This window comes from Bos mutus, chromosome 13, assembly GCF_027580195.1.
Source record: "Bos mutus isolate GX-2022 chromosome 13, NWIPB_WYAK_1.1, whole genome shotgun sequence".
NCBI lineage: Eukaryota > Metazoa > Chordata > Mammalia > Artiodactyla > Bovidae > Bos > Bos mutus.
In genome coordinates, this window is record NC_091629.1 from 28,239,376 (window position 1) to 28,250,350 (window position 10,975).

Sequence of the window (10,975 nt, forward strand, 5' to 3'; positions counted from 1 at the left end):
GAGGTTCATGGGGTCACAAAGGGTCAGACACGACTGAGCGACTGAACTATAACTATACTTATTTTTTACTTAATATAAGTATTTTACTAAGCTATCAAGTATTGCCTGGTGGTTTCCAAGGGGGAAGGGGGCAGGAGAGGGTTGGATTGGGAATTTGGGGTGAGCGGATGCAAATTGGTGTATGTAGAATGGATAAACAACAAAGTCCTACTGTTGTAAGAGCTATTATAATCACATAGGGAGCTATTACATATTCAATATCCTATGGTAAATATAAAGGAAAATAATATGAAAAAGAATATATATATTTGTATATATAACTGAATTACTTTGCTGAACAGCAGAAATTAACACAACATTGCAATTCAACTCTCTCACAAGCTGCAACTGAAGATCATGCATGCCCCAATGAAGACCCAGTGCAGCCAAATAAATATTAAAAATAAAACTCCAGAATTATTAGAAGTTCTTTATTTATTTAAAAAATTTATTGAAGTATAATTGACTTACAATGTGTTAATTTCTGCTGTACAGAAAGTGATTCAGACATATGTGTGTGTATATATATATATATTTTTTTTTTTGCTCAGTATTTTAGTTAGTTCTTACATGTTTTGCCATTCATTGACTTAATCAGCAAACTTTATTGAACATTCTTTAGTAGGACATTGTTTTATCAATAAATATCAATAATTAAAATGAGAAATGTCTTTAGTTGATAGTCTAGTGGAGGATGAGACTATAAATGAAATCAGGAGTATTCAGCTGTTAGAGATGGGTAAGTGCTTGTTGGAGATAATTCTGCATAATCTCTCACATTTCTGTACATCTCTTAGGAATCAACTACCCTTCATCCCACACAACTTTTCATTTATACAAGAAACAGCCTTGAAACAGAGATAGTAGCTCCCTTCATTTCTCTGGAACAGAAAATGCAAAGTTCAGGAAGAAAGAGTGTTATATAGCATTTAAGGGCCAGCAAGTCAGCTGATGTGGGTGGAGTTTAGTGAGGTGGGGAGACAGGAGTTGAAGATAAGGCCAGAGGACCAGTGGGGCCCAGGGGCCTCTGTCATTAGGCTTTAGAAAGGAGTTTAGTCTCAGAGAAATGGAAAATAATACAGGTTTTGAGCAGAATAGCTACATGAGCTGACAGGTTAGAAGGACTTTAAGATAAAGAGTTAATTATCTTTATTTTATATAGATAAAGAAATTATCTGTAAAGATAATTAAAATAAAGAGATTGGAATGTTCCTGGATTACCTGGGTAATCCTAGTATCATCATGAATCTCTCATACATGGGACTTGGGAGGATTACAGTCACAGAGGAGGTGGTAATATAGGAGCTTTAGATGAGAGATTCAAAGAGGCTATCAGTTCAGTTCAGTCACTCAGTCGTGTCTGACTCTTTGCTACCCCATGGACTGCAGCACGCTAGGCTTCCCTATCCATCACCAACTTCCAGAGTTTACCTGAACTCATGTCCATTGAGTTGGTGATGCCATCCAACCATCTCATCCTCTGTCGACACCTTCTTCTCCTGCCCTCAATCTTTCCCAGCATCAGGGTCTTTTCTCAAATGAGTCAGCTCTTTGCAACAGGTGGCCAAAGGATTGGAGTTTCAGCTTCAACATCCGTCCTTCCAATGAACACTCAGGACTGATCTCCTTTAGGATGGGCTGGTTGGATCTCCTTGCAGTCCAAGGGACTCTCAAGAGTTTTATCCAACACCACAGTTCAAAAGCATCAGTTCTTCAGTGCTCAGCTTTCTTTATAGTCCAACTCTCACATGCTTACATTACTACTGGAAAAATCATAGCCTTAACTAGATGGTTTGTTGACAAAGTGATGTCTCTGATTTTTAATATGTTGTCTAGATTGGTCACAACTTTCCTTCCAAGGAGCAAGTGTCTTTTAATTTCATGGCTGCAATCACCATCTGCAGTGATTTTGGAGCCCCCCAAAAAAAGTCAGCCACTATTTCCACTGTTCCCCATCTATTTGCCATAAAGTGATGGTACTGGATACCATGATCTTAGTTTTCTGAATGTTGAGCTTTAAGCCAACTAAGCCAAACAGGCTATGTAGATGGCTTTGAAGATGGTAAAATAGTGCCCAAGGCAATAGATGAAGGAGTTCTCTAAGAGCTGGAAAAGGCAATCAAGTAGATTTTCCCCTAAGAACTTGAACGGATGTTGAATTTTTGACCTCCAGAAATGTAGCAGTATTGTTGTTTCAGGCCACAAAGTTTTTGGTCATTTGTTGGACCAGCAACAGTAACTAATACGGATGTGGTTCAAGTCAGCCCACCTCTGTCTGCTGCATCATAGGTTTTCCCCTCTCTGGGGACTGTTCCTCTGATCACAGAGGCAGGCAGTCATCTCCCCCAATAGGAACCTCATCTCTTGATTCCACTTTCTTCTTCAGCAACTGCCAACACAGTATCAGCCTACTCACACCACTGATAACTCAGTAAACGAGACCACCTCCTAAAGACAAATAATACTGGCCTCAAATTTTTATTTTTTAAAAAAATCCACATCAATATACCATGTGATGAGCAAATATTTGCTGTCTATGTACACTGATGAGTCTCTTCAAGGAAGTGATTGAGGAGAAATAAAAGTAATTATTTACTTGTGGCACAAGAGGATGCTTATGTATAATTCAAGATTCCTCTTTTCTCCCTGCCTTCCTCTTGTCCTCTTTCTTCATTCTGAAAGCATTTCTTAAGATGAATAATATGAAAATTTACTTGCATGTGCCTTGTCTAGTCAACACAGAATTTCAACTAAAATAAGAAAATAAACAAAAAAAGAAATACTATACTTCAAAATAACTAAAATTATCTCTGTTCTGAGATGACATAATCATGTGTGTAGAAATCCATAAAGATAAAATTAAAAAAAAAAACTGCTTAGAGCTAAAGAACAATTACAGCAAAAGTGTAGGATAAAATGTCAACACAGAAAAATCATTTCCATTCTATATACAAATGATGAACAGTCTGAAGAGAAAATTTAAAAAGCAATTTCATTGAAAATATTATCAAAAATATTCAGAAATAACCAAAAGAGAAAAGAAATGTATCATTTAAAAATTTTGTTTGAAGACATTAAAGCACAAACATTAGCAAGTTAACCATGTTCATCGGAGAAGGCAATGGCACCCCACTCCAGTACTCTTGCCTGGAAAATCCCATGGATGGAGGAGCCTGGTGGGCTGCAGTCCATGGGTTCCCTAACAGTCGGACACGACTGAGCGACTTCACTTTCACTTTTCACTTTCATGCATTGGAGAAGGAAATGGCAACCCACTCCAGTGTTCTTGCCTGGAGGATCCCAGGGACAGAAGAGCCTAGTGGGCTGCTGTCTATGGGGTTGCACAGAGTCGGACACAACTGAAGCGACTTAGCAGCAGTAGCAGCAGCAACCATGACAATGAATATTAAAATGAATATTAAATTGACATGAATATTAAAATGACAATACTAACCAAATTGATCTATACATTTGATAGAACTTTATATATACCCCAACAAGTCTTGGAAAAGAAAAAATAAAAAGAGAGCACATTTAGGTTTCTCACAATTACAGATTTCATAACTTACAATGAAGCTATTATCATCAAAATAATGTGAATAATGGCAGATATAAAGTCAGATATAAAGACCAGTGAAATAGAACAGAATATGAAAAGTAACACAAATTAATGTTGTTTGACAAGGTTGCCTAAGACCATTTACGGGAAAAGTGCAGTCTTTTCAACAAACAATGCTGATAAAACTACACATCAATCTACAAAAGAATAAAGTTAGACCTCTCTATCTTAAACCACACAGACACACGTACACATAGAAACCTCAAAACGTGTCCAAGACCCAAATTTGCAAGCTACAAGTATGAAGCCCTTAGAAGAAAACATTGAGGAATGATTTCAATACATTGGATTTGGCTATGATTTCTTGGGTATGTCACCAAAGGAAAAACTAAATAAATGAACATTTGTCAAAATTCAAAAATTCTTCATGTCAAAGGAAATTATGAAGAAAGTGAGAAGTCAATCCACAGAATGAGATGAAAAATCTTTGCCAATTATATTTCTGATAGAGCTGAATGGAGTGGAACTTCCTGGAAACACACCCTAAAACTTTATCTCAAATTGCTTGGTTCAGTTGCCAAGGCCACCTGGTGATCTTTGTTCATCAATACTTAATATTTCCAAAATTAATCTTTTGATTATCCCAGCTGGTGGTGCAAAATTTAAAGTTTTTTACATCTCCTCACTCTGAGTTTGTCTTGACTACCACCATTTCTCTTCCCTGCTGAATTCAAAGTGTTTTGTAAGAGCATTTGGATTTATATCTTGAACTGGCAGACTTGGACATGGTAAAAATTTGAACAGCCGACACACAGGAATGGAAACACATTGTTCCACAAACATCACACCAAGCACTCTAGTGTATTCTCTCCACACCGTCCAGTAGCCACTTCTGTTTCTCTTTGACTCTGGTTTTCTACACAGTGCCTCCCAAACCATAGTAACTGTGGGGACAGATTGATGGTAAGCTCCAGATGATGGTGGCCCAGGGGCTTTGGTCATGTTCCCCCAATCTTGCTTCTGTTCCTCCCCTCCACATCTCAGAACTATCACCTGTTCTTCTTCATCTTTGTATTCTTGCACTTACCAGATCTCAGTGTTTGAGAGAACTTGAAGGCCAGTCACAGTCACAGAATAATTGTGATCAGATCGCAACAGGAATAAAGTGTTACATTAATAAATATCATATTTGTTATAGAAAGTGAAAGTGAAAGTTGCTCAGTTGTGTCTGACTCTTTGTGTCCCTATGGACTATACAGTCCATGGAATTCTCCAGGCTGGAATGCTGGAGTGGGTAGCCTTTCCCTTCTCCAGGGGATAGTCTCAACCCAGGGATCGAACCCAGGTCTCCCACATTGTGGGCAGATTCTTTACCAGCTGAGCCACAAGGGAAACCCAAGAATACTGGAGTGGGTAGCCTACCCCTTCTTCAGCAGATCTTCCTGACCCAGGAATCAAACTGGGGTCTCTTGCCTTGCAGGCAGATTCTTTACCAACTGAACTAGAAGGGGTTGAAAATAATGTATAGGAAATGCTCAGATTCACAAGCGTTCAAGGAGCTCTTCTTAGGTTACGTGCACTCTAACATCTGCTGGATGTTCATCCACTCCATCTTCAATCAGAACAATTTCTTCCAAGTCCTGGAGCAAGTACACCTATTGTTCTGATAACTAGGAAAGTCTTCTCAATATAGTGTTCATGATTTCCACCTACAAATTCAGATGAATAAGAAAAAAACACAGTTATTCGTTCTACTTCAAATTGATCTTTCTTGGAAAATTGTAGCTGAAGAACATACTCTAGTCTAGATACAGAACCAAGACTTGGGAGTACCCTCATCATCAGGGACTAGCTCCACAGCATTGCCCCCAGTCCTTTGTGCATTCAGATCCAGCTGCCTGCATGGTGATCAGCTCAACTCCGGAGGGAAAAGAGAGGGTTACTGCTTTGAGGTCTTGATGTCTAATTGTTGATACAAAACAGAAACAAACAAACAAAAAGCTTAACATAATGGCCTATTGTGGATGGAGGACATCTTGGATCTGTGCTGGGAGAAAAGACCTCCACATAAGAAGACCTTTTGTTTATTCTCCAGACCACAGAGAGTCTCTGTCAGACAGTATCTGTAAAATTTCACACGTGAATTTTGGCATTCACAGTAGAAACAGATATCAAGGACTATTGCTCAAATGTACAGAAATTCAGGGTCATTTATCTTACTTATTATTTGGTCACAAACTTTTGAAATTGCTTCTAATCAAGTCTATGTTCCTTATCTCTAAAACATCTTTAGTTCTCTCTTACAAGGAAGAACCCTGACCTCATGGTTACACAACATGTCTAAGGTACCCAACACAACTGGTGGATCCAAGGGAGACAGCTCATTCATTACTCACCACCCAGCAAACACCAGATTTACTGTCACACGTATGCAACATAATAAAAAAGAGATGTCCCGAGGACTCGGGACAATGGTTGTCTCTGTGGAGCTAGTCCCCAATGATGGGGTACTCCCAAGTCTTAGTTTTGTATCAAGAATAGAGTATGTTCTTCAGCTACCATTTTCCAAGAAAGATCAATTCCAAGAAGTACGAATAACTGTGTTTTTCTTTTCTGTACCTCAGCATTTATTTGCCACAGAAACTGTATATTCTACAGAAAATGAGAATCAGATATTTTGATTTTCTATCTCTTCAGAAAGTAATTAAAATTACAACTACTGTCCCTTCACAAAGCATGGAAAACTGCTCTCCTCATACCTTAGATCCTTGAAGCAGAAAAAAAAAAATAAACAAAAATAATTTAAATCACAGACACACTGGAGCAGAAATGTTGTGTTGATGGAGCAACAGCACCAATTATATTACCCAATAGTTTGAGTGATTGTTGTTTTCCAGGCAGCAGTCTCAACGACTCAAACACCCTATGAAGTAAGTTCAACTTACTTATTTACAGATAAAGAAACCACAGAGGTTATTGACTTGTCCAAGGCCACATGGAAGGTGATTGTTTTTATGTTTGTAAACCTGAAGAGGCACTGTATTATATAAATGGTTATAAATTTCCCCTCCTTTTCTACTTCTTGCTTCCCCCCTTATCTGATAACAGTGTGGATAAGGTGGATAATTTTGAGAAGGGGCAAGGGGAACATTGGCAGAAATTTTCTTGCCTTACATTTGAACTTTATAGAAAATGGGCAGCTACTTGGAAGAAGGGAGACGGCTCAAGCTCTGACTTTCCAAGTTTGCCCAAGGGCACCTCATGGTTAAGGTGTGCACACCCGTTCCAGCAGCACATCTGGATTGACACTGCAAGTTGAGCAAGATGGGCTTGGCGTTTGACACATATGTGCATCATGCCAGATATAACTCCACTCTTCTCCCAATGGACCACCTGCACCAGCATTTAATGACCCTATGGAGAGTCACCATGTCCGGCGAGGAAGTTATAGAGAACTAGGTGGTCCTAGTGTCTCCCTCCTATGGAGGACGGTCAGAATTTGTCCCATGATCTCAGTTATAGAGACTACAAATGGATGTGGGTAGGGTAAAGAATGCATTCGTTGGTGTCCCACAGTCTGACCTTCCCTTGTGTGCTCTCTGATCCTGGAAGTTGTTTGGATTGCAGCTGATGACTTTTCTTCTCTGGTCAGTCCTCTGAGTATTCAGCTCCCTTGCCTCTGTATCACTGAAGTTACTCATTCAAATGGCAGGTGTCTGGTTAGAATGTTGTGGAATTTTAATATCCAGACACACTCACGAGCTATTACAGGGTTGCTGGTAGCGGTTTGGGGCTGCCCAATTCTCTCTTTGTAAGGAAGTTAACATTCCCTAATGTAATGCTATTTTCTAACCTTTGTCCTGTTCTAGCCTTTGGCTCAGTCATATTGTGTTATGTCAAGAATCATGAAGAATATAAGATTTCAACCTAATTTGTGAGCTAACAAATAAGCTTGCCCTGGTTTCACAGATGCTGGTAAAGGAAAGAATGTTTATTATTCATAACAAATGCTGTAGCCAAATAAGAGTACCAGCTTTGTTGAGCCATAATTGACATATTTTCCAGCTTTGTTGAGCCATAATTGACATAGAACATTGTATAGGATTAAGGTTTACAGGGTAATGAGTTCGTGTACAGAGTATATTACAGAAATGTTCTCCACAACAAGGTGTGTTGTGCTAGTTCCTTGGGTTCCCATTTCTAAAGTTGGAGTGAAGGTACCAGGTGATGCCTGAATATTCAGTGAGTTGAGGGACAGGGAAAAAACCTTGAGTCTAGGGATCCTGGGTCAATGACAGTATGCTCTCAGCATCCCTCCTTTTCTCATGAGGGAGAGGTTTTCTTTACGTTACTGCACAGCAAACATGCCCTCCATCTCTCTGCAGGGAGCCACTGTCTCTATATTGCAAGGATGTTCACTGTACAAATGTCTTGAAAACTTAGTGTGGGATGAAATGTGGTCAGAGTCTCTGCATATCAGGTGCACAGAAATGTGAGAAACTGCAGGGTTATCTCTCAAGGGGAACTCTCCCACTCTAACAGCTACATACTTCTGATTTTATCCATAGTCTTTATCCTCCACTAGACTATCAAGTCATTTAAAAATTTTATTTCCTATTTTCATTACTTGTGGATAAAAGTGTCTGGGCACATAAAATATTTTCAATAAAGTTTTGCCATATGAATCTATGAATGAGTGGCAAAATATGCAAGAACTAATCAAAATGCTAAAGCAAACCCAAATGATGAAAGAATAAAGTAAATTAAGACAACACACTACTCAAAACAAGCAAAATATAATACTGGATTTTGAAAATAATATTTGAGAGCTTCAGAAGATACTTAAGTCAAAAGGAAAGCATACAGTTTGCATGTTGCAGATTATCTGATTTGTAAATAAAATACAAATTCACACATTTGTAAAGGAAAATCACGACAAAAAATATGTACCAAATGTTAAAATTTTTCTAACAGGCTAATTGGGCTTCCCGTGTGGCTCAGATGGTAAGGAATATGTCTGCAATGCAGGAGACCCAGGTTTTATCCCTGGGTTGGGAAGATACCCTGGAGAAGGGTATGGCAACCCACTCCAGTATTCTTGCCTGGAGAATCCCAAGAACAGAGGAGCCTGGTGGGCTACAGTCCATGGGGTCGCAAAGAGTTGGACACGACTGAGTGACTAAGCACAAGCACAACAGGCTAATTATAGGTTATATTTATTCTCTAACCTCTCCTTTCTTCCCCTAAATTCTGTAATTTGTATGTATGATTTTAATGAGCAGGAAAGCAAACATTCTTGTCTTTTTCACTGAAATATAGTTGACAAAATATTATATTATTTCAGATGTACAACTGAGTGATTCATTATTTTATAGATTATACTCCATTTAGGGTTATTATACATTATTGGATCTATTTCCTAGTATCCTAGGTTGTAGGTTTTTCCCTTTCAGCACTTTAGAAACATCATGCCACACTGTTGTGCCTAATTTCTGCAGAATAATCAGCCAACAGCCTGGTGTCTTTTTCCTCGTATGTGACTCATCATTTTTCTCTTGCTGCCTTTAGAATCCTCTCTTTATCTTTAACTTCTGCCTTTTTAATTTTGATGTGTCTTGGTGTGGGCCTCTTTGGTTTTATCTTATTTGGGGTCCTCTGTGCATCTTGCACCTGGATAGCTTTTCCCTTCTGCAGGTTCAGAATATTTTTAGCCATAATTTCATCAAATGCCTTTTCTGCCCTTCTCTCTCTCTCTTTCTTCTAGGACTCTTATCATGAGGATGTTAGTACACCTGATGCTGTCCAAGAGGCTTTTTAAACTGTTCTCTTTTTTAAAGTTTGTTTCCCTTTTTGCTGTTTTTAATGCTAACGCATGATTCACATAAATCTGTCTTCCAGGTCACTTATAAATTTTTCTGTATCACCTAATCTGCTATTAATTCCTTCTAGAGTGTTTTTTTAATCTGAGTTATTGCGTTATTCAGTTCTGACTGGTTATTTTTTAAAATATTTTTTAGTTACTTGTTAACAGTCTCACTGTATTCATTTACTCTTTTCCCTAGTTCAGTTAGCATTCTTATTACTGACACTTTGAATTCTGGTAAAGTACTTTGGTAAGCAATGCATCTGTTTCATTAGTTGATTTTTCAGGTGTTATTTTCTTATTCTTTCATTTGAGACGAATTCCTCTATCTTTTCAATTTGTTTAACTTTCTCCATTTCCACGAAACTAGTTATCCGTCCATGTCTTGCAGGTGTGTCCTTGTATGGGCACTACCCACTCTGCCCAGCATGGGTGGCCCTCGCCCCAGGGGGTGTGAACCGGATCCAGAGGTGCTGAGGGGGCATCTGTGGGCTGGAGGCACACAGGCTGCCCAGTAAATCAGCCCGAGTCTGAGCAGTGTTCTGCCGCCCCCTCAGCCTGTTCCAGGAGCAGGAGTGGGTGCGTGTCTCAGGAGAGGAGTCAGGTTCCCAGGCCTCCTGTGGGTCCCCCTGGGTTCACAGCAGCTGTGGGGCTGCGACCTCACGGGGTCGTCCCAGGGCTGCGGCACCCAGTGCGTGGCAGGCACGGGTCTCTCCAGGGAGGACCTCTGAGCCCCTGTTCCTCCTTCTCGTCTGGGGCCCTCCCGGGGGCTCAGTCCTGATCTGACGGCTTCTCTTCCCTTCCCACCCAGCTCCGTGTGGACAGTTCTTTACAGCCCTGGTGTGGACAAGGCTTTCTGCTGGTGTCGTGTGTTTTCAGGAGAAGGAGCCCTGATGTGCTCCTGGGGAAGCTGAGCTCAGCATCCTACCTGGAGCTCCTCCCCAGGACAGTGTGTGACACTCACTGTGTGCTAAGTGTGGCTCCTGTGACTGTTCAGGAAGAGTCGGTGCCAATTTATTTTCTTCCTTTCCTGGACCATGGTTTCCTTTTTCTTTTTTTCTTTCTTTCTCCTTTTCTCTTTATGTCATGTGTGTGTGTATATGTTCCTGTGTGTGTTCACAGTTGGGTACTTGAAACAACAGGCAAACACTCACTGCTGGTAGATTTGTTTCATGTCCTGACAGTCCTTCACTAGTTTGCTTGGCATACTCCTAGTCCTGGGATCAGCTCAAAGGAAAACTGAGGACAACTTGGTTCATTTCTGAGTCATAATCTTGTCTGGCATATGTGAATCTTTTTGATTCTCCTGAGTTTATGATTGTTTTTGAAATGCCCTACTATCCCCCAAATCCACACTCCAGTTCTACTCAGGGTTTTAATGGTCTAGTCTATGTCTCCACCCTTATCCTTTGTCCCTGGCCCCACATATGTATAGTCCCCCTACAGCTGTAATGAGATACTCCAGCTGCTCTTCAGTTTAAGCTTAGAATACTGAGTGAAACAGACACCAGTCT